Here is a 23634-nt window from a genome sequence, read left to right as displayed (position 1 = left end):
TCTCTGTGTCTTGTGTGTCTTCATAATCCCAGACTGACTCCACTACGTCTGCAGGGGGTCAGACCATCAGACCGTCAGTCGAAGGACTCCTTAATCTTCTTGTCTCCAAAGATAGAAACTCGCTTTATGAGTCTGGCTCTGTGTGTGTGTGTGTGTGTTTTTGGGCTTGTTGTCCCGCTGCAGGATTAATTCTGGAGAACCATCAGACGCCTCCCTGATGGAGCTGCATGATGGATGAGAATCTAAACATGTAACGTGCCGAAAACAACGTGGGATTTCTGAAGAAGTCTGTTTTTTAACAAGCTCAGGAAATCTGTGAATTGTCCATAAACTCTGGATGAGCAGTGTGTTGTTCAGGAAGCACAAACACGACCGTGAGTTTGATTTCCTGAGGTTAAGAGGAGGGAAAAAAATGTAGATTTCACATCCAGAAGACGTGAAGAGCAGATTTTACTGCAAACACCTGCTGTCAATCACAGCACAGACAGCTTTAGAGTCTATTTGACTCTAAATGAGACCATAATTAAGAAAATGGACGTCCATACTGTATTAAAGGGAGGATTAACACTCATGATTGAGACGATTAACTTAGGGGGAAATTTACTGATGTTCCAAATCAAGTGAGAAATATGGTATTTTTTAAAATGTTATTTATTAAAAAGGGACAGTATACAACAATTAAATCACAAAGCTACCAGCCCACGCCCCGCCTACTAAGTAAAGGTACTGTTCTCAGTCAAAACACAAGCCTCTGTATTTATAAAGCACCCTTCTAGTCTTGGTAACCACTCAAACCTGCTTTACACTACACTTTTAGCCATTCACTCATTCACTCACTCATTACTACAGATCATCAATGTGCAGCACATTTTCTATCACACATCTTTGGGGTTAAGTGGTGGTTAAGTGTCTCGCCCGAGGCTTGCGGAGCTGGGAATCAAACCCACAACCTTGTAATATCACGTCAAGTTTGTCCAGTTTAGTCACTCATGTCTTGTTTTCATATTGCACTTCCTGTTTTATTTTGTATTCACCTTTCCCTCTCATTTCAGAACCTGACTTCCCGCCACTGTGATCGTCTGCCCCGCCCCTGATTGCTTTCACCTGTTACCACTTACCTCCTGCATAAATAGTCCTGGTCTTCCTCTGTCGTGTCGCCAGTTCGTATTGTTTGGTCCATGAGTTAGGTTGTAAAGTTTGTTCATAGCAAGTTATTCATGTTTCCCTGGTTTAGTTTACTAAGTAAACTTTTTGTTAAACCTTACCTTGACTTTGAGTCGTGCATTTGAGTCCTCCAATCTCGTGTCTAAAAGCAAGTGTGTTTGTGTGTCAGTGTGATGAAATGGTACGACACCATCTCGTACAGGAGATGATGTTAAAGCGTTGAATCTGAATCTGTGACCTTCCCGCCACGCTCTCCCTCTGTAAACTGCAGTGAAGCCCGAACATCTCTGCGGGCGTTAAACTCCGGTTCTGAGGAAAAATCTGTTCTTCTGTTCTTCTGGAGCCATAATCAGCATGGTGTGGGCTTCAGACCCAACTTACTTCTGATCGCAGAGAACATTGAAGACAGGATCTGGCTTTCAGGCCCTTCACAGAGGTCACATCATATTTCTGGGAATGCAGCCACCCTCCAGTCGTCTCCAGGCCGTGTTACATCAAAGCAGCGAGTTGTCTGCCCCCTCGCCAGTGTACAATATGCTACAGAACTAACTGGCTGTAATTCAAATCCCCCACTAATGACCTCCAAAGCTGAGCGGGGACACTGTGTTGTTTGAAAATGCCTGTTTCTTTGGTAACCGTGTAAAGCACTGTACGGTGTGCTAAAATAAACAGAACCCCCTGAGAGCTGCAAAACTGTAGATTACAGATTGTACATGAGATTGCGGAAATTACATTCTGTGCTCATGCTTGTGTGTAATTTGTAATCAGTTTCACGTTGGTTCAAAGTTGTTGTTTTTTTTGGTTTGGTTTTTCTTTGCAAAAAAATAATGTTCCTTGAAGAGTTTGGAAAGAATCCAAATACATTATAATAGAGTTAATTACTGAAAGTAGCTTTCAACATGTCTCAAAATGACCAAAAACCAGACCACCAAGACATTTAAAAAGGACCACAAAAACACAAAGTAATGAGAATTCAAAAGAAATCACCACACAAGAATTCAAAACAACCACAAACTAATTTTAACCAACCACAACATCCACAAAATGATTAAAAAAAATAACACAGACACAAAATAACTATAAAAGAAATAATGACAAAAAAATGATGACCAGAAAGGGACACAAAACAACAACATCCAAAATGTCCATAAATTGACACAAAATGGCCACCAAATGACCACGAGGCTACGTGACAAAAAAAGGCAAAACAACTAAGAAATATTAGAGAGGGACAATAACTGACCACACAAGGAACCAAAACTAGCAGAGATCAAAAATTAAACTTAAATTGACACAAAATGGCAGCCAACTATTGAACAAAGCAACACAAATTTACACAAACACTTACAAAATTCTTCTGTGCAGTTTGCGAGAGCTATAATATCGAGTTATTCCACATAATTGTTGCACAGGTTTATTTGTGGCAAAGACACAGACAATTACACAAAACCAGCCCAAGGCAACAAAAAACAGACGTCAAAGAGACCCAGAACGGCCACAGAGCAACATAAATAACAAAGAAGACAACAATTTACCATAAGACCACAGAGATGCATCACGTACTGTCTTTTCCGTCTTTTTCGCTCCATTGTCTCTATCCAGGGACTCATTGTCTAATAATCCACGCATGTCCATGAGTCTTTAGAGTCCTCACAGGAACTCAGCGAGACGAGCAGCTCATAAACTTTGAAGTTGTGTACAAGCAAATGCAACAATCAAAGTCATGGCCGCCATGGGAAAACACAGCGACTACAATTCTGTTGTTGACATGTCCATTTATGTCCTCCATGAGAATAAAAGTGTCTTTTCTCTTTGCTCCAGGATAAATCAGGCTCAGCAGTCACTCTGTTTGTTAGCATGATGTTTATTAAACTCGGAGACTTGGCGATAATCTGGTTGGACTTGAATTATTATCGCATGTACATGTTCAACTAGATCTTCCACAGGTCCAACCCCTGAGCTTTGACCTGGAATTAATAAATCCCAGTTAAGAGAGAATCCATAGAAAAGGTCTACCACTGACCTTATTGTTGCTATGATTGGGCAGAAGTGTGATTGATTGGTATTGATCAAATTGGACGCCAGGTTTCTGCCAAAATGGCGCCCGTTAAATTGCAAATTTAGAGGCTTTAAAACACGAGTTTGGTCAAGCTCCACCAGTACCATTTCACTCTGGTACCCCAACGGAAGGGTGCAGAAAATGGAATGGAATGGAATGGTTGGGGGCTGATTTATTTTTCTACTATTTCTAATGGAATCACAAAAAAATACATGTGGTACCACACCGAACCGAACCATTCGATTGCCTGCTCGTGCTTGTATCCTAAGACGAGGACAGTAGTCCACTTAAATTGTGAAGTGTATTATACTGAGTGTAAAAACGTTGGAAAATACTGCACCAAACTGTACGACCCCAGACTCCAATACCCGCAACTCGCAGCTCCACGCCCAGACGTCGCTTCCTCTCCTTCCTTTACAGCCAGACATTGTCCAAACTCTGTATGGTTGAGGAGTCAACTGCCACCTCTTGACACCAATCCGTACAGGTTAATTCACAATGAAAATACCTGGAGGGAAAACAACTCAAGATTTAAACCTGGCCATATAGGGTTATTAAAAAACAGTCATGGGTATGCCGCAAAGAAAACAGCGTGGCTTGCCAATGAATGGGTATTCTTTCTTCCTCTCGAATATGTTGTTTTTCTTTGGGGAGCTTGTGGTCTTGAAGTGCTTTGGACCTCAGCTCGGAGGCAGTTTAATGGATGTACTGCAGCTGCACGGTGCAGAAAATAGCATTAAAATATGTTCCTTGTATTTTGACACCGAAATTTCGGCTCAAGGCTGCATCGGAGGCGTCACGTTCACTGGGTGTAGAGAGCCGGACAGGTTTCATGGAAGATGGCGTCCGGGAGTTTACAACGAACGTGATGCCGTTTTGCCTCGTTCTCACAAATCATGTTGCTGGATCATTGGTGTTAACTCACGAGATTAACTGCTAACTACTCAACTGGGGCTAATCTCAGGATTACACTTAATGCTTGTCGTGTCAAGCTGAGTCTCGATCCGTCAATATTCACCGGGAAATCTATAGCATTATAGCAACAACCAACAAACAGTAGCTATGTTTATGTGCAGGATATATTACATCCGAGAAGATTAATTCCGATTTGGAATTGACAATTCCATCGTTAAAATGAAATGATCCGATTGTGCAGTTGGACTATTTTGACTATGTTCAGTTTTGTCTAATTCTCCAAAAGTAGAAGTAGAAGCAGAAGAAGCTTCACTTCCACTTCTGTAGAAGACAAACGCAAACCCAATATCTGTCTCATTTTCCTCGTCTTCCACGTCTGGGACTTTAGTGTCTGCTCATTATTCTTTTTTGAAATGGAAATACAGCAGTGACAAAACGGGAATATGTCACGTTTACGCGGATCTGACACGTGATAGCGCAGTACTGAGATTTATTTTTGAAATATTAAGAGCAACACAAACTTTACAAAATAGACACAATATAATATAAAACAGCAATGTTCAAATTAAGATAGATATGTTAAATAATAATATTTTAAATAAAACCAGAAATATAAGTATTGGTTGGCCAATCGCTGACAGCTGACAGCTGAAACAACTAAGAGCTGAGAAACCCGGAGACAAGAGACCAAAACCTGGAGACAGGAGACCAAAACCCGGAGACAGGAGACCAGAAACCGGAGACCAGAGCCTCGGTTTTAGACACAGTAAACAACGAGCCGCTGGTGTGTTTTAAGTCCACTTGGAGCCGAAATCTGCGGCTAACAGCTAAGCGGCTAACAACTGATGCCGCGGCATGGAGTCACATGACAACACTTGTCATGTGACTCAACTGGCTGCATTTGATTGGCAAGATTTTGTCATCCATAGCCAATAGGGACAAAAATAGATTGTGCATGTAATAAAAAAATAAAGTAACGAAATGGAATGGCGTAAAAGTACGGTTCTTTCTTCAAATGTATATTCAAGTAAAAGTATGTTGCAGTAAAACTACTCCTAAAATTACAATTCATCCAAAAAGTTACTCAAGTATATGTAACGGAGTAAATGTAGCGTGTTACTACCCACCTCTGGTCATTGGTATTGCGTCATTTACCGGACATTTTGTGGTTAAATTTAAATATTTCAACACTGGTAACTTGAGCAGATAACGTGGCTTTACTTGTGTGATTCTGAGCCGGTGTAAAAGTTCTCTCCTTTTAGCATTTTGACCTTTCGCATTTTGCCGGCTGGAAACATTCAGGCCCATTTTCATCACCCCAAAAGTTCTGTTTTTCACTTGTTTCTGAAAAGTTGTTCTTTTGCAATGACTTAAGTTTCATCTCGTGCATCACCGGCCCTAAAAAACGAGGCTCATGGATTGAATTAAGTAACCAAACACAAAGCGGAGACACAGCGTGATCTTCATGGACAAAGACACCAGAGCACACGCTCATTTTCTGCTCACAGATCTTCATCCAAACCACTTATTTTTTTATATTCCATATTTGTTTTGAGCCTGACATGTTGTGATTCAGCACTTCTTGAAGCACCGAGGGTGAATAACCTCACAGCGATAGCATCGCGACTGTGTTCGCTGAGGGCTGCGGAGCTTGTTTGCCAGATATTATCAGTATTTAACATTTTGGTTTGGAAAAGGAACCATCGAGCAGGGAGCACGGCTTTGTCCCTGTGAAAGTCCCGCAGACACTCTGTCTGTAATCGCGCGTTTACTCACAGCTGCATGTTTTGACAGCGTTGCGTCAAATGTTTTGACAGCAGCTAAACTTTTAAATCGCTCTGCATGTAAGCCACGCTAAGGAAAGAACAGCTTTACTCATCTCTGTGCAGTTTTATTATCCGTTTGTATCACACTCGGTGTTATAAAGACGGATGGCTTCGTCTATACTTCATCTTTTTCCTCCTCCTTCTGTACATAAACCAAGCCAAAATGTAAAGTCCGCTGTCATCAATCACGTCTCACATCGTGTGGAGTTTGCACAATATAATGACGCTGCCAATACCCACACCCAAAACAAAGCAGCACGCAGTATCGACTGTCAATCACAAAGTCGAACCCCATTTTTGTGTGAAATAAAACTAAAATGACTGTATTTTAACATATAAGCGTGATAATGGTGTTACTTCAAGAGTTCAACGTTTTCTCAACCTGGAAAATCCGCAACACAGCCCCACTTGAGGGTCGAAATTCTATATTGTGTCGCTTTAAATGTATATATTACGTATGTTGGTTAGCAGCATAGCTCAAAAAGTTTGAGTGCTCCATTTTAATACATGAACAGTCTAGTAGAAATGTCTCTTTTTCAAGCCCAAGCATATATACGTAGATATTGATTATTATCTAGACTTAATTGTGTTTGTTTATTGACATATTCGATATTTTGGATGCTTAACTCACCGGCTACGCCCTCCATCCGTCTTAACTTGTCTATTACAGTACCTGGTGTAGCAAACTAACCGTTTTTTCCAGGGAAAGATCGTTTGTTACATAAAGTTTTACCCTCAAAAAAAACTAAAAAATGATGGGAAATCTATTTTTAGCTCAGGATTTGCATGTAAATCCTGAACGTGACGTGATTTACGCGACGGCTGTGACGTAAAGTATTTATGGGTTGTAGTAAATGAGCGAGATTATATGTTCGATTTTTCACTTCCTGTAAATGGAAAAGTGCCAAAATACCTCGCTGACGCAGCACAGCGCCAACACGCGTCTCCATTATACGAGAGTGGACGTTTTTCTTTATGGCAGTAATTTAAAGTCATGAGAGTTTTATCTGCGCTGTTGTAACGCCGTGTTTGGATTAAATGTTACTCGCGGAGGAAAAGAATGTTTTTCATTTTCTAAATCCTTGATATCCAGCGCAGAGCGACGGAGCCAAGAGCTGCGGCGCGATGAAATACAACTGCAGCAGCGACAGCGACACATGTGCATCATAAAATTTATGACCTTTACCTCATCGCACTCTTGGTTTTTTCCAACTTTCAGTGAAGCCTGCTGTGTTTCTGACGGTCCTGACATGGAGGCATCCAAGAACACGGGGTCCAACCCGCTGTCCTGTCATGACTGTGCTCTAATGAAGAGTCCAGAGTTCAGATTAGTTTATCAGTGCAGCTCCGGCAAAGCCACGGCGGTAAATTAAGTTAAGATGGGTGGCTTTTAAAAAAAATAATAAAAAGTTGGCAAAAAAGTGTCCACGCACCAGAATAATCATTTTATGACCAACTCAGGGACGATTGAGGCCCGAGCCTTTCCTCAGACTAACAGAAATGCAGTAAAGACACGTTCTGTGCACCTGCAACAAGTCAACAACATAAAAATAAATAAAAATACAAAAAAAAAAGTTATATAGTAATAGAATTTACCCCCAATACAACTTCCTTACTCTCAGGTGAGCAGATAATATATTGCGAGGGAACAGCCTCTTGAAATTAACACGAAATTATTGGTTTAATTATCAGCGACCTGCATCTGAGAGACATGTATCTCACAAAATAATTGAATTAAGCGCCGTTCCTCATGTTAGAAAGCAAGTATTGCTACAAGAAATGTATGCTAACAGCTATGCTAACTACGCTAACAACCGATGCCGCGTTTCCACCGGCTCGACTCGCCTCAGCACGGCACGGTTACGTTGCCTTTCCTCTAGCACGTTAACCTGGTACCTGGTACTTTTTACGTAGCTGCTCTGCCCCGCGTTACTGCGCGTGACGTCGCCAGACTGCCGGCCAGTGCCGTAACAGGAAGAGACGTCCGACACAAGAATCGAGCCGAACAATGCCGAACTGTAGAAAAGTTAAAAAGACTTAACAATCCTAAAAACGTGGCTTAATCTCCAACAATTACCAGGGAAATGTGTATTTGTATTTGTACGTAGTACGGAAATGTTGCAAAAGCAGACAATGAAGAAATTAGCAATGTTTACTCACGTCGTACGTTGGAACGGAAACTTTTAAACAGATGAGGTCTCAAACTTATAATGAGAACTGACCCACACACATCTATCACGATTTTAAATGTGTTACATTTCACGTAGAATTATACACATGAGCTTGTATGATGTTTTAATTACAGGTCATTTATGAATCCGTTTCATTTTGCATGATACATTTGATTAATTAAGATAAGATAGTCCTTTATTTGTCCCTCCTTACTGCTGTTACAGCAGCAAAGACAGTAAAGATAAAGATAATAAATAATAAACATACATTACTAAAAATGTACAATATATAAAGATATTAACACAAAAACGACAAAAAATGACTATAGAGGTTGTTGTTTTATTGTGAACTTGTGTCGTTCCATATCAGAAACACTTTTACTTTGAAATTCTGTGAATATCATCATGAATATTCTGTGACTTTAAGCTCCCACTCGTGCTGCACGGTAATTTTTATCTAGCCCCCAGGTCAGTTGAGTGTGAGACCCCTGGATTAAACAGATTAAACACATTCTCACTGGCAAGAATGTTTAAAACCAGGATTAAGACTGTACCATCTTACATCTGCCTCATCTCATGTCCCTTTTATCCTCTCTCTGTATCTTTTATTCCTTTGTATCGCGGTTGCCATCCGTTTGTAACGTTCCGGGACGGTCTTTTCCATTCCCAGACAGCTGGAGCGAGTTAGTGGCTGCCTGGCGATCGAGCCGGCAGCGGGAGGGGCGCGGGGGGGTGGGGGGGGGTGGGACGCAGATGGTTCAATTCTCATGTCACCCCTCGTCTGCTTGGCAGAGACGTCGGGGAGCAAGTGGAGAGGGATTTATTCACACACACAGAACACACTGTATATACATACGTATACACACAAACAGGGTCCAGTGCATACACAGTCAGTCACGCATGTATGCGCGGTGGGCCACTCTTCGCACACATTTTTCCCATTAACTCTGTGGACTTTGACATGACACTTCGCGTCCAGAGACGCCAACGCGAGCCGGAATTCAACAAGGAAACACAACATACAGGACGGAGCAGAATCATGTCAGATATCACCCAACAAATATTTCCACTAACAAATCTATGCAAGGTGAAGAAAGCCACAGAAACAACATTTAGACAGTTGAGGGAGTTTGGGATTAATGATGAGCGTATGGTGATTTAAACATGTGACCGAATGATGCTCTAATAATCTGAAAATCTATGTTTGTACGTGAGAATAATCCGATTAAATGAGATTGGTTTCCCTCTCAATCAACACACTTACGTTCGTTTATTGATCTTTTTAATAATAAAAACTTGACCTTAAACGACTGAACTCAGTGACTCAAAAACAGCGAATCCACATGAAGGTTTCATGTTTTAATCATTGAATTTTCTATCAAACAACCATCAATCTGTAATTCCACACACACACACACTTTATGCATGTCTGAGCTTATTAATATTTACCCACTTAGGAGCATATTTCTCACAGTACAACAACACAAACGTTGCCATGCTCAACATTTGCACTTTATTCAGAACATACTTTTGGACGTAACGTGACTTTATGTGGGTGAGAATTTTGAAGGGGGGGAAAAAAAGAAAAAAGCCCTGAATTTACTTTGGAGACAAAATAAAGTTTATGGGTTTCTCTTTGATGCACTTTTTTTCTTTTTTTTTTCTTGTTTTTGTTTTTGTTTTCACACAATTCGCCACGTTACAATTCGTGTGAAGCTCAGTTTCAATAACTGTTTGTTGAGGGTTTGTTGTCGTACCTAATTTGGCAGAAGGGCAGGCCCGCATTCCTGCAGTGCACGGCTCGGGCTTTGAGGCACCCCCCACCCCCCCACCCCGCTGGGGAGGAGACTACTGTTCTGTCAGTGTATGTGTGTGTGTGTGTGTGCATACACAGTAGGTGGGAGGTATCTGTAGCAAGAAGACCCCGCTGACAGCTGGAGACCGGTGGGAAACCTTAGAATAATATTAAAGCACTTGAGTTGAGGGATTCTGTGTGTGTGTACCTGGTATTCCTTATGTTGTGGGGACCTAAATCTGTTTCATTATGGGGACTTGTCTTCCATATGGGGACAAAAATCATGTCCCCATAATGTAAATGACTACATATTAAGGTGAAGACATGTTTTAAAGTTAGACTGAGGTCAGGGTTAGGGTCCGGGTCATACACTGTAAAATAAACAACTGTTGTTTTTACGGTACAAAAATGGCAGCTGTGGTTGCCAGAATTCTACCGTAATAAATACTGTAGAACTTTTTCTTACATTGCAGTAAAAGGATATTAGTACTGCTGATTTTCGGTTTTTCCATATTCTATATTATATTATATATTATTCTATAAATAACATAGTTTTTAATTGAAAGTAACAATGTTTTGCCATATATTTAACGTGAAAGTAAGTAAAGGATTGCTCCATGAAATAAAACAGCATTTATTAACATAACGTTCTACTTTATTCTGTAAAAAACAACCTTGACTTTTATGGTAAAAACTGGTAGCTGTGGTTGCCAGAAGTTTTGGCTCTTATAAATATTATGGTATTTTTACGTATTTAACACAATGGTTAATAAGTTTAACAGTAGGAAAATGTATTTTTTACCAAAAAAAAAACCCGCAAAAGGTACAGGTTTGGGATTTTCCGTAATTAATACGGCGCAGTTATTTAACACTAGATTAATGTAATTTTATTTTAATTTTTTTCGGTAACTATATATATTTACAGTATTTCACTGTTACAAAAACTGTAATAAACTCTTTTTAAGTTTACGGTCTTTTGCTGTCATGGTTTGACAGTTTGTCACTGTAAAATCTGCGGACATTTTTTACAGTGTTAGGTAAAAGGTTAGAGTGAGTCTCCAGGAAATGAATGTAATGTCCTCTGAAGTCATGGAAACCTGTGTGTTAACACAAACACAGTCTGTCCTGGGGACAGTGTCCTCATCTGACGTTTTCCACTAATCCCATTCTTCCAATGGTTGTGACCTATTTCATGCTACAGCAGCGCGAGTGGAGCTTTGTTTCACTGGAGCTCCTCTCGCCGAGTTTGTCATTGCAAACAGTCATAAAGTCAGTGTGGAACTCCAGAGTTGGACATATTTCCGGCAAAAACACTGACCTTGTCGGGACCAGTAGTCCTCATGGAGACCAAAACCTGGTTCATATGAGGCAGAACCTCATTACTGAGGAGCTGGTTACCGTGTTACTGAGTGACTGAGTGAATGTGTTGCATATAAACTGATATGTATCCATATCAGAGTCCCAGCACGTCTCTCTCTTTATCAGCAGATGTGTAAAATTATACCAGTAGAACATCTGCTGTTTATCGTCCTCTGTGTTTATCTGTTTGAACTGGAATTAAATTTCCCCCCAGAAATCAAAACATGTTATTTTATTTCTTCTTTCTTCCCTCTTGTCCTCTGACCTTCACCAAATTCATTCAGGAAATAAAATGAATGAACATCACATAAAAGAGCAGAGTCCCAGCTTTAATTTGAGTCGGCTTACGTCAATCGAGAGTGGACTGTGTGGGAGAAATTGCACATTTACTGTAAACAGAGCAGTAATCAGCTGTGTGTCGTGTCAGCGCACAGAAAGAGGAGGATCTCAGGGCGAAAACCCAGACTTACCATTTTGATTTTGTTGGATTGGTTTGGCACTATGAGGAAGGAAGGGAGTACGTGACCGTCCATGTGAAGAACCATTATCTCCCACACATCATGTTCCCACACAACCAAACTGGCACATTCTGTCAGGAACGTACGTTCTCCAAGTCTGTGTTTGTTCCTGACGCGTTGACGGTGATTTGCAGCGATATTCTCACCAGGAAAAAAAGGAGAAGGGTGGTTTAGATCAAGATGTAAAACCATGTGTTTTTATGGGGGAAAATAAGAGTAAATAAGCTAATTTTGCTCAGAAAATACATTTCAAAATGCAGTGTAGTTGTTCGGGAAGGTCATTTTAAAGACGGTAATAAAGACGGAGATATCAACAAGTCGGTTTACCAAATTTAAGAGTTGGGCACGCTGGCTACAGTGTTCTGGTCAACTGAGGAGAACCAAGTCTTGTGAATGAGAGGAAAACAATTCTGTAATGACTACATAGCAAATCAAGAATGTTCTCCTGGATCCAGGGCAGACAGGATTTCTTGTCAACGATCGAGAGAAGGCTCAAAACCACCAGATGCAAAACCTCTGCCTGGTAAACCTCTGAAACACAACATATATATGTGAAAAATAGTCCTGGTAGAGTTGTGGAATAGAGTTTTATAGACTGATGAAACAAAAATCGGCCACTTTCAAAGTTACATGAAGCGGAAAGAAAAACGTTGCTGGAACCCAAAGCCGCCATCTCATTTGTCAAAAGCATGGAGATAGGTTTACAGCTGCGAGAATCGACTGTGCGAGTGCAAAGGTACAACAGAAGCAAGCTGTGTGATCACATTATGGAACTGTAAATGGAGCCAATGTGGAAGTGTCTGAAGGGCAACTCTACAGATTTATATGTACATCTATGAGAAAATCAGCCCATTTCCCACTTGATTTATGTCAGTAAACATTTGTTTCAGGAATTCTTCGATGCAGCGTGATGCACATTTTCTAAATTCCTGGAGTTAAATAAATGATAAGCAGGATATTCTTTAGCTACGACAGCAAATACCGTGCAGGCGCGACAGCCATCGTGGCAACGTTCAGCGGGATAAGAACAGGTGTTACTGATCACATTAACGATGGCTGTGTTCATTTCAGACACTGAGCGAGCACACGCCCTGAAACCGAGGAAGCTTAATGGCACTCAGCCGTCATTAATTTTATTATTAACACCTGTGATTTGCCAAGTGTTCCACTGAAACAGCTGGCAAGTATTTTTAAGTCAGTAATATGAGACCTACCCTTTTTTTTCTGGCCTAGCGTTCTCTTAACCCATTGTATTTTTTCAGTTATTTTGAGCTGCTTGTTTCAGGCTAGTTGTAGCTCCATCATTTTACATGAGCAGCTGTAGTTGTAAGAAAGGTTTTTTTATATAATGTGTCTGATTGGATTAGACGTGAAGGTCTATTGTGTCGGAATGAGTGACCTCTAATGGCGAGACCGCAGATTGCAATAGAACTTTCTGTGTCCAGGAACTACGGTGGCCCTCCCATACCAGAAATTATTTAAATACTCACAAGGTTTCACAACTCTTTATGACACTTCCTCCATCTTCTATGTTGGTTTATGCTTCAGTTATATTGTTTTCATTGTTCACATAATAATCTTCCTCTTCAAAACACACGTCTAGAAACATGTCAACACAAGATGACCGTCTCCATAAAGCAAGGCCATAGTCTACTGCCGTGTTTGCCAAACTTTCCATATGGGGAACCATTTTTTTTATGGATGGAAAACTAATGTGACCCACTTTGCAGTATAAAGCAAATTTGTGCATCATGTAGTGACTAAAGTGACTAATTTAAAGCCAAATCTGCAACACCTGATATCATTTTACATGGTAAAAGACTCGTTTCCAAGAAACTTCATATCTGCATGTTATTTAAAACAAATACACATAGTGTAGATCTTAACTAAAAGGTTTGGCAAAATTCTGCACATTTTTTTGGGGACCAAAAAATAATCTTGTGTGACCCATCTGTGGGTCCCGACCCAGACTTTGAGAATCATCGGTCTAAATAACATATAACAAAACAAAGATATAATAAGTTCTGCCAATAAAACACATTGGACCTTTGATGATTTCAAATTATCAGTGTACATTTGTGAAAATTGTTACCTAAATCCCCAAAACTGGGCCTATAACAGGGCCCTGTGGTGCTCCCACCCAGACGTTGTAAATAGAGGGATGACTTGAGCGATTCACTGGAAACAGAGGGGGGAAAAAGACAAAAAAAAACACACCTTGTATCATTGTTTCGTAGGCCGTAGAATAAAGATCTGCTCCAATCCATATTTCACAGCAGACATTTACGGCACCTCACTGGAAATGCCTGCCTGCAGAGAGTTCCTGGGGTTTATATGCTGTTTCCACAAATATGTCCAAAAAACTCGCTTTTATTATTGTTGGAAAATATGCACCGGAGAACTCCAGGTTTAGAGTTTACCTCGACAAGAGCGAGAGGAATGAAAGTCTCAGTTTGAGGAAAGACTGTCTTTCGTTTCTGACTGGGTCGCGATATCGGGTTTATCCTGAATCCTGCGATTATTTTATTAGTCAGGAGAGATTTATTGTCCCAAGATTCCACAGGAAACATTGAATTCTTGTCTTTTTGTCTGCTGGCTTTACATTTATCATACTTATGGCTATTGGATATCAGGACACAAACATCCGTGACCACTTTCAAAGCGGCCGCCTGTGGGAGCGTGACATTTGTGTGTTTCATCTACACACACCCCTGTTGTTTAAGAATCTTCACCTGTGCACCGGGTTCATCCTCTCATCTTTCCCCTCATTACAGGGCTGCTCTGCTTGATACGCAGCTTCTGCCAGAAGAAAACTCGACATGCAGGAGTGGAGAAAACCGAGTGGTGCCAACATGAGTCACATAAGGAGTGAAAAGTTTTTCTTTTGTTATCTGAACGTCTGCAATCTGCTCAACAAATGTGGGCAGGACGTCCTCGTTCTTTCCCCACGCCTCGCCGATGGTTTTTAAGAAAGCCGCACAGGTTATCTCCAACTCCACTGACATTCCAAGTCAGAGGACGGTGTTGACTGCAGCTCTCTAATTGAAGACACATTTGAGTTGATGCTTTTGCCAAAAATGGGTGCCGGCAATCCTGGTGCAAGAGGGACCTCCGGTGGCCGTTGCGCTCATGACAGAAACATTTTTTTGTTTGACTGTGTGGAGTAGATGTCAAATATGATGAAGAACACACACTTCTGACTGAGTGGAGTTCCCTATAGAAATCAAACGCCTGCTCTATTAGCCTTGATTGCTTGTTAAGAGTTTAAATTGTAGTGTATGTCGGGGGAAGTTAAAGGTCACCGACAGTTTGTGAGACGTTGACGTCTGGAATACATTGTGAAAACGTGTAATAGTTCATTGTGTAACGTTTAAAATGCTTTATTGGCAGAAATGTAATAAATTACCCCATGGAGGCTTTAGGGCGCCAACCCACCTGTCCCACATAAAGAAGGAAGGAGATCGGAGCAACATTTCATGTTTTACAGGGTTCCCACAGGTCCTTGAAATCCTTGAAAGTTTGGGAATTTGAAAAATAAAAATTCAAGGCCCTTGAAATAGACAGGGGTCATTGAAAGTGCTTGAATTTTGGGCAGAGGAAGAAGTGAAGTTGATATTTAGGTAAATGTTTGTGACGACGCCACCTACTGAATCATGCCCTGCATTGCTTGATGTGAGTCATAATTGCTAGCCGTGTTGTAGACACTGTCTCTCTCTCCGCCAATGAGCGAGTAACGTTAAGCAAGAAGCGAGCAAACGACAACGGAAATGACAATTCAATGATCTCTGTCTCAAAGACTGACTTTGATCAATATCCCAAGGACCATCGCTTGTCCAGAAGCAGAAGTGCTGTTAATCAATAAAAGTGGACGCCATCATGGACGAAGATGCTTTTACAAGTTGCCATCCCATCTTAAGCTGGGTTAGGGTCAACATTCGGTCCTTGAATTTGAGGGAATTCAAAAGGAAAAGTCCTTGAATTTCAAATCATGTGAGACATCAAAGTGCTTGAGGAGCCTTGAAGAGAGAACTGATGATTTAAATGTGTATTGCGTCAGTATAGAAATGCTTTGGTTTTAGCGTCCAGGCTCCAACTTGGAGTCTGCAGGTGGAGGCGGGGCTTAACGTGCGAGCAGCAACACCAGTGCGGAGCATGTGGCATTGACAGGAACATCTTGCAGATTGAGAGCGGAGCGTTTGTGAGGCGTGTCTTATCGGCGTGGACATGCAGCTCAGGTTGACTGCCTGAAATAGCTCACAGGCGCCGCATGATTTAAAAACAACACCTTCTGAGAGGAGAACACCTGCTGTTTCCAGCTTTTTAAATGAGAATTTGTGTCGGATGTGATCGTAAATGAAGAGTCTTGGTTTTGAACTGATGGTTTGTCAATCTTGAACCAATTCTTAAGCATTTTAACCTCTAAATACACATGTTAGATGCACCATTTGGGTGCTTTGGCGCACTCTACCAGTGATAACATGGTTACAGCACATCTGAACCATTAGATATCACATATTCTTACATCGTGAACCTTTAAATACAACGTTCATAAATATATTTATCTACTTATTCACTTGTGCTTTGACAGATATTGATATTATAGGTAAGTGGTGGGATTATCGGCATATAGCAGATCATGATCATGTTAGAATATGTTCTCATAATCCATTAAAAAAGGATTAATCAGGTTACTAACACTAAGTGTTGGTTTCAGTTTACGTATAAAAAAGTCTCTAAAGGTTTTACAAAGTCTTAAATTTCATTTACAAAGACCCTCAGTGTTTTTATAGCCTGATGCAGTCAGGGATCGCTCATATAAAGTGTCTTTGCTTGAAATTTGAGCAAAAACTGGAAAATCCCAATCCCAATTCTTCCTTCCTTAAACAAATACAGTTTATCCACCCAGTGTCTGCCGTCTCTTCAGGCTGTTTCTCTGATATTAGTAGGAATTACTGTTATTTACTGTTTGGATAAGTGGACAAAAATGTGATAAATGTGTCCAGAAGTTCATGTACATTATTCTTGGCCCCGGTTTTATTGGTATCTTTCACAGCCTGTTTGACCATGAAATGTGGTATTAAAACTGTCTTTAAAAGCTTAGGTTTAAAATGTGAAACTCTGTATTTAACACTGTACGGACTGAGACCAAGACCGAAATCGCTGCACCTTTTTAAATGAATTATTTTACAGAACACCAGGAAACTTTAAATTTCTACAATAATAGCAGTGCACTGCTAAACTTCACTGAAAACGGAACAATTATAAATCTCTCGATAAAGATTTTCCATCCAATTGCAATAATGTTGTTTTTTTTTCTTTTATTGCACATAAATCAGTTGTGGTCTTCACACAAATCCCAAGTCTGACACCGAGACAAAACTGTGTAAATGCGTGTGTCTGAGTCCAAGACAAAAACTCTCACTATCTGCAGTAATAACCCAATCTTTTGACCCCTCAGTTGACCCCTCAGTCTGTTAAAACAACAACTAAGCTAACGTCAAAGGAGATTTAGTTCATTACAAAAGTCAAAATCAACAGAATTGATCACCAGATAGCAGACAGTAGACATTGGCATTCAAATGTGATCATTTCTTCAAGGTGAAATTGAAAAAAACAAAACAAAACCCAGCAATCTCCTTTTAATGATTACTGTGGGATTTCGTATGTACGTAACCACACCGCTCGAGTGAATGCTGGCCATGTAGCGTTCAATAAATTCAAGGTGAAATTGGCCAACCTGCCTCGTATTATGAGAATAAATGTGAGGCAGCTGAGTTGTTTGTTTCTGGACGTTTCTCCATTTTTCTGCTTCATGTCACATTCGAGCGTGGGAGTTTTTTCCGCCGCAGCTCTTCATCGTGGCTTCACATGCAGAGGAAGACTGTCCTGACAATATTTCTCCGACACAACATGATATACACGCACCAGGAACCAGGAAGTAGTAGCTCAACTGCCGCTTGCACGGCCAGGCCGAGGGGAAAGCACGCCGAGACATCCCTCCTTCTCCACTGGTGTCTGACAAAAACCCTTTGACCTCCTTCCAGGGATCCTTCGCAGGCCTCTCGCTTCTTGTCTAGAAAGGTGCCAGAAGAATGGCTGGATGCAAAAAATAAAGGGAAAAAAGTGTAGGATTCAAATGGAACGAAAGAGGGGAGAAAAAAGGAAGAACGATCCTGCCCTGGCACACAAAAGGTATTTCAGGTCTGTGAGAAAATGGGTTGCAGATGTTTCTGCCAAAATGTGAGGAGGAAATGTTTACAACCTGGTGCACCTTGTATACCAAATTGGTGCCAGCAGCACCACCTCATTTCAAACGATTCAAAATGATTGAAACATTACATTTTTCAGGGATCTGTGTGCAAGACAAGTTCACACACCCACAAATCCAACGCATAATTATTTTTGTTGAGCTCAAACCTTTCAAATGTGAGCGCGGTGGGACACGGGATTTCAGCGAGGACGCCTCTGATTACAGGTAAACCAACCACCTGTTGGTGATTAGCTGATGAGTCCTCGCTGCTGAAAGGATCCAGAGGATTTGCGTTTAAGCTAAAAGATACTTGTGTAGCTTTAGGGTAGAACCTGTTAAAGCTAATATACTTAAATAAAGCAGCTTGTTGGAAACCGTACAAATAAGTGCTTTGATGAGACACACATATTGCTTCCCTGTTTTCCCCGCACACCACCTTGATTCACGTCTGGCAGGTCTTGGCAGCTAACGACAGCAGCCAGTAGCAGCAGTGATGCTAAACACGCCACTGTGACGTCAACTAGACACAGGCTTCACAATTTGGCTAACGCTGTCCTGGGGTTTTTTTTTTAAACCAGCAGAGAACATATTTACAAGGGTGGAGAAGACCAGCAGGTTCCGATATTTGAAGCATACTCTGTTTATTTGACTCGAAATGGGACCATAATAACAAAATGGACGTCAAGCTATTTTGTGCTAGTGCCTGAGACCATGAAGTCCTCAGGGAAGTGTTTACTAAGTGTGTGTTCACACAAACAGAGACACAACTCGTCGCAAAGTGCCTGTTGCGTACAATGCAATCTCCGGAAGCCCCTGTACTTTCGCAGGAAGAGAAAAGAAGAAGTTGCAGCTGTTTTCTTTGAACCATCAAATGCCCGTTTAGCTACTCAGATTTGACGTGGTAGTAGTAGAAGTTTCGTTGAGCTACGAGTGACCACACACCCTCCATTTCGAGAGCAACATTAGGATTTGGAGCCGTTGTTCATGTCCCTGATTGGATCTCATGACACCAAGTCACATTATTCAAACTTGTGCGCCAAAATTTGGATATTTCAACTCAACAATGCATTTGATGCGGCAAAGACGCACACCACTTAACATGAGGCCACCCAACTTTATTTTGCATACAGGTTTCAGCACGGTGGATTAGTGGTTAGCACTGGTCGTGGTAAAAGGGGAACCTGAGCTGGCATAAGACAAAGTTCGTTTTACCCTACTGATGATGTGTTGTTGCAATAGTAATCTCCATCAACTGGATCCCAATATATCAAGGGATATGGGTTCCATTCCCAGTCTGGGACCTTTCAGTGTAGAGTTTGCATGTTCTGGGTTTCCTCCAGGCCTTTATTTCCTCCCACCATCATAATATGTATGAATGTTAGACACATTCGGTCAGGTTGGTCCATTGTGGCGGATCAACCCTTCATCTGACCACGTCATTTGGGTTGTATGATGACAATAAAAAAGATCCTTTCCTTCCCAACAATACAAATTGACGTGACAGTGATTTACCACCTGACATGAGGCCACCCAACTTTATTTTGCATTCAGGTTTCAGGTTCTTCAACAGTGGCTTCACTTTCCATATATACTGTATATGCAGTCTATGCTTAAACTTTAAAGCACTCTGCGTGTGCATAAGAGTGTTTAAGATACAAATCCCTCCAAGCTAATTGTTCTGTTGGAACATTAACAGCAGACACTTTGTCTTCGCTGTCCAGCAGCACAGCAGGGACAGACCGACTCAAGTGGTAAAATATGCACACAGGTTGTCCTCTCCTGCAGCTTCACCTTTGGATACCAGACGATGCATCTTCAGCAAACACTTAAACCAGTCACCGAGCAGCGTTCACATGCTTATTTCAGCCTAATTTCCCCTGAAAAATGCAAACTTTCAGCCACCTGGAGTCCACCAGAGTCCCATAAACTGCACTGGGTGTGTGTGTGTAGTTGTATAACAAACCCTGTCCCAGTTTACATGACTATCATAACTTATGACAATAACTGACTTCGCCAGCAAGCAACTACTTAATGAAGAGATTCATTTTGTTTAGTTAATACACAACAGAAACTGAAATGTAAAAACAGCAAGTTGTGGTTTTGTGGTGGAGCGAAAAGCCTCATTTTCAAGTTGCCAGCCGGCCAAAACTAAGTGTTTCCCCATGTTCCCAGACCTTATGCTGAGCTAAGTGAATCACCTGCTGGCTCTAGCTCCTTGTTTACTGTAAAGCCATTAATGAGACTGAGCATAATACCAAAATGTCAAACTACTCCCTACAAGGATAGCCCTTCATCTGGATTTGGCTATTTCGGCCCATACATGTTCAACCTTCACCCTCTTTTTCACCATTTATGTATTTGAATGTAGTCTTTGAACACAACATGAGATCAAGAATGAGCTCGCAAAAAAGCAACTGAAAATCGAATTAAGGTTACAGCACTCACCTGGTCAGCAGGTCACCCTAGAAATCTACTTTTAAAAAGCAATTAATCAAAATTTAGCAAGCACACCGGCGATATTGACAGTGCAATAACAAAGAAATACAGCCACCATAATATCAGTCAAAATGGCCTGCCAGTGTAAACACTGTGTGGAGTGGAAAGTATATTTCTCAACATAAAACACATCTGTCTACCAGACCATTGAAAGTAGGCGTCGTACGACAGTAAAGGGAGGCTTTTCCTCCAAGTCGGCCAAAGCTGGAACGACCTTGTCGCTGAGCTTCACCTGTGCACTCAATGGTCCGAATGGTTTCGGCAACCGTCTGGGGCTGCCACACACACACACACACACACACTCAGAGTCACCCTTCAGTCACCCCATGGGCTGTAAAATAAGCCGCCACCATATGCCAACCAAGGGTCAGTGGTGTGTCAACATCTTGCCTCTGTCACGCAAGAAGACATACACATAGAGCCATAAACACATTTGCATTCGCTGCAGTCGGTAAGGCCTTTATTGTCTACACATTCATGCGCTAACCTCAAACCATTTTCCTTCCAGCTCTACAGGCTAAACCACAACATTTACCTAAATCTAAACCCGAGTCCAAACCCATAAACGCTGCCTGAAATAGCGAAGGCCAGCCAAATACACCCAACCCTCGCATTGGCTGTCATGTGGACAGCAAAACAAAGACGCAGCCTCTCACTCGGTGTTACAACGGTCATCAATCTCTTCTTGAATCCATACTGGAGGAAGGCTATGAGCCAACGCGGGGTGACGCACTGGTGAGCACGTTCGTGGTAATAGCAGCAGCATTGTATGTTGAAGAAGAGTTTTACAGACAAAGGATTTAGCTTTACAAGATATAACGATGCGGATAAATAGCAGAGAACTTGACAGCACACTGCTTCTCTGTGTGTTGTTGTTGGGCGTCTGTTTCGGAAGCTGCTCTGCCGGTTGCGTTTGAGGACCGCGAAGGCCAATATAAATACAGTACGCTGCGTTCAAAGGGGTTATCGTGTTCACGGGATGAACATTTGAACACTTTCCCGTAAGAGTCACAACCTTAAGTTATTCTTAAGTGTATGCAGTTCAGGGTGTCCTGCTCATTACTTCACATATCACCGTGACAAGTTCACAAGTTGTACTTGAACGCGGCAATAAACACGGAGAGTAATGGGCCAAGTGCTACAGTGGCAGAGCGTAGGTTGGAAGGTCCAGCTGGAGGTGGCTCTCTGGTTTTACTTCCAAAGAAAGCCCTTTCCCCGGGCTGTCTTTTCTTCTGTCAGTCTGGCCAATACTCGTGATGTGAGTAATTATAATGGTGTTTGTTTTGCTCTGGCTTCTGTTTCGTATTTTGTACCTGCAAGAACGTTTGAGATGTTCCGCTGTCAGCTCCTCAAGAGCAACAAAAGCGCTCTATGGGCCTGATTTTAACCATGAAATCTCATGCCAAAGAGAAGAAACCTGTTCAACACAAACAGGGCTCCTGCAGAGTGAGAGTTTTAACTTCACTTTTAATGGTTACCACTTAAATTGAATCAACTGTCCAATCTTATTACAAAAAAACACTTGCCTACGAGTTTAATGTGGACACTTTTGAGATATGTGAGTTTTTGAACTCGGTTCCTGATAAACAAGTGGTTTTAAGTGAATTTGATCAAATAATGCAAGTAACCACCAGATAAGTGTAGTAGTTGAGTTTTCAATGTGCATACGTGACCCACGGACGCTGGAATCCTGACAGAATCTGATGGGTTTAGGTTGGGTTTCATCACCACTACGCACGTCCAGTTACACACTTCCACTTTACATAGTGCTTAAAAGTAGAAGTATCCTGGATTTTCAACCTAATTTCACACCTTTGGTGTCATTTTGATGATTAAATGTCTTGTTACGGGGAGATTGGGGGGCTGTCTCCACTAGACGGTAGTCTATTCGTGGAAAATCAGTTTTGCAGGACCGGGTATCCTAAAGTTTTGGGTCAAATTGCGTCACAGCACTATATGTCCAACCCCGCCAATGGATGCCAACCAGCATGGACATGGCTCCACGGATTGTGTTCAGGATGAGGGTGAAGTGGTATAAAATAGATGGATGGAGTTTTACGGTAGTGACGTAAAAATATCTACTCCGAAACTGCATTGGCACTATAGAACTCAAGATGAACCTAAAGGAACTAGAAAAACTCTACTTTTAGCACTCTTTAGCACGTTGCACATTCATGCTTGTACATTCTGTTTTCTGTTTTCTGAGGGGATGATGATGTGACGTCAGTGTGTTTACATGCAGATATCAGCGCTGTGATATCGCACAGCTCAGCCGGCCATTTATCAGTCACACAAACAAGGTCCTCTCAAAACCCCGACACCTAACCCTCGTGTGTGTTTACTCACGCCACTGTCAAACATTTACATACCCATCCAAACAGTGTCGGAGGGAAAAACCACATCATCTCGCTCTGTTTTGCATTAGCATGTGGCTGAGAAGGTTCGCCTCTTCCTCTGCGAGAGAGAGAGAGAGACAGAAAAAAGCCCAAAACATCCATAGTAATCAATCTGATGAAACCAAACAGCGGTATATACGGAGGACACGGGAGTAAACAACTCTTAACTCAGCTGGATTCTCGTCTCGTCTCCGCGGGGAGAGAATAAGACGTGACCGTGTTTTTTCCCCTTTTCCGTTGAAGTTGTGATCCTCCAACAGCAACATGTCAGAATTTGTTTTGTGAGATTAGAAAGAGGAATGTTTCTCTTGATGTTTGTAAATGTTTAATAAATGCTTTCTTTTCACAAGAAAATAGTCATTTGCAAACACACGGGGCCTCTATCTCTGACGTATGAATATGCAGCACATGCTTCTACCAGAATTTATTTATCCGAATTTCTTGAGACGGGTAGCTATGTTCCCATTTAACTTTTGGTAAGAATCTACCTAATGATTATTAAGTCTCTGTCCAAAGAAACCTGGTATGTGATTGCAGGATCAGACTCTCCACGATCAGATTTATCCGGTCTTTTGGATCCAGTATGTAAATATGGGTGACAAAGTGTTTAACCCTTGGTTTTTAGCTTGGTGTTGAATATCTTTGATGTGTTTTCTCTGATTGTTACTCTACATTTACCACCTAA

The sequence above is a fragment of the Solea solea genome, chromosome 14, assembly GCF_958295425.1.
Source record: "Solea solea chromosome 14, fSolSol10.1, whole genome shotgun sequence".
NCBI lineage: Eukaryota > Metazoa > Chordata > Actinopteri > Pleuronectiformes > Soleidae > Solea > Solea solea.
This window is presented reverse-complemented; position numbering follows the sequence as displayed.